This window comes from Chinchilla lanigera, unplaced genomic scaffold (genome assembly GCF_000276665.1).
Source record: "Chinchilla lanigera isolate Chin_1 unplaced genomic scaffold, ChiLan1.0 scaffold00053, whole genome shotgun sequence".
Taxonomy (NCBI): Eukaryota; Metazoa; Chordata; class Mammalia; order Rodentia; family Chinchillidae; genus Chinchilla; species Chinchilla lanigera.
In genome coordinates this window covers 7,345,038-7,347,361 of record NW_004955454.1, presented here as the reverse complement: position 1 = coordinate 7,347,361, position 2,324 = coordinate 7,345,038, and positions in this window count along the sequence as shown.

The window sequence follows — 2,324 nt, the reverse complement described above, 5'->3', positions numbered from 1 at the left end:
ATCCCTCTGGGAGCCCAGCTGAAACCTGGACAGAGTCAGCGGCCTCGGGGAGTCCACCCTAACCCCCCTCCTGCCAGTGTGGGAAGCAGGCTTTGTCCTGGGCAATATCTGAAGCTTTGGTAATCACAACCTGAATCCCCCCCTACTCTTGTGGAAGCTAGGTCAAAGCCCAGACAGCTTCAGGAACTCCAGTGAGCCTCCCGCACCCCTCCCACACACACATGGGAGCCAACTGAATGCAAGAAAGTTCGGGAACATCTGGGACCCCACCTTGCTACCACTCACCAGCACAGGAGCTGCACTGAGCACTGGGAACCTTCAGACACTCACTCTGACACTGACACACAATCGGGAGAGTGAGGCTGCACTCCAGGAAACCTCTGGATCTTCAAAAATGACAAAACAAAGGAGCAAAATGCAATCCTAGACCTCCACACCACCCAAAACAAGTCCAAGAGACATCAATACAGAAAAGCCTGGAAGTCATACAGCCTGAAATTTCTGAAATGATAGCAACTGAAGTAAAGCAACAATTCCATCAGGCCATAGAAGACATCAGCTCAGAAGTAATGTCTCAGGTAAAACAAGAAATGACAATAATGAAAGAAGTGCTCAGCATATCCAAAGATGACATTGATAAGAAAATCATCATGGCAGGAAGCACAGAGACAGCTCATGGAAATCTTGAGTGAATAATATAGAAAAGAACTAGAATGTATGAAACAGATTCAAACAGATATCCAAGAAATTAAAAATTCCACTGAAAGCTGGCAAAACCGCCTGAACAAAGCTGAAGATAGATTTTCAGAACTTGAAGACAGCATTCCACTAATGAATGTGAAAGGAGAGATCTCTTAAAAACAAGGAACCCAGAAATAACAATTCAACAACTGCAAGATGGAGCAAAGAAAAATAATGTCAGAAGAATAGGTATCAATGAAATATCAGGTGTCAACACAAATGACATACAAAGACTATTTGCCGAAATAATAGCAGAAAATTTCCCAAGCATGGAAAAAGAATTAGACAGCCAGTTAAGTAAAGCATATAGAATTCCAACTAGCCACAACCAAAATAAATCTAACCCCGGACATATAGTGATCAAGATCCCAAAAAACTCAACAAAAGAACAGAATATTAAAAGCTCTTAGAGAAAAGAAATAGATCAACTATAAAGGAAAGCCCATCAGGGGGCTGGGGATTTAGCTCAGCGGCACAGTGCCTGCCTGGCAAGTGCAAGGTCATGAATTCGATTCCCGGTACCAGAAAAAAAAAAAAAAAAAGGAAAGCCCATCAGGATCATGGCAGAGACAGGCATGGTGGCACACACCTGTAATCCCAGCACTTGGGAGGCTGAGGCAAGAGGATCTTTATGAGTTGAAGACCAGCCTGGGCTACAAAGTGAGCTTAAGGCCAGCCTGAACTGAATAGTGAGACTCTGTCTCAAAAAGACAAAAAACAAAAAACAAAAACAAAACAGAATCACAACAGATTTCTCAATACAACCCATCAAGTCAAGAAGAGCTTGGAATGAACTATTTCAGGTCCTGAAAGAAAACAATTTCCAACCCAGATTGATGTACCCTGCAAAACTATCCTTCAAAATGAATGGAGAAATAAAATATTTCCACGATAAAGATCAACCAAAGAACTTCATAAGTGCCAAACCAACCCTACAAAGAGTACTACAAGATATTCTAGAAAGAGATAAAAAAGACCACAACTTTAAGAACAATAACAGAAAGGAAACACCAAGTAGAGCAAGCAATTAAACAGAGGAAAATATGTGGAAACAACAGCACGAAAACAATATGACAAAGATAAACCCATACATATCAGTTATAACCATCAATGTAAATGGTCTCAAGGCACCAACCAAAAGAAGCAGACTAGCAGAGTGTATCAAGAAACAAAATTCAACAAGAATGTACAAGAAACACATTTAACTCAAAAGGAAATTCATGGACTGAAAATTAAAGGATGGAAAACAATACCCCATGCAACAGAAACCCAGAACAAAGTTGGTGTAACTATTCTGTTTGCAGACAATGTGAATTTCAAACTAAGTACAATCAAAAGAGATAAAGAAGGTCACTACATACTTATGAGGGGAAAGCTTCAAGAGGAAGAGATAATTATCATAAACGTCTATGCACCAAATATAGGAGCACACATCTATATAAGACAAATTTTAACAGACATGAGAAATTAAATAAGCAGCAACACAATCATAACAGGGGACATTTACACACCATTGTCACAAAGAGATAGATCAACTAAACAGGGGGCTGGGGATTTAGCTCAGCGGCAAAAGCGCCTGCCTG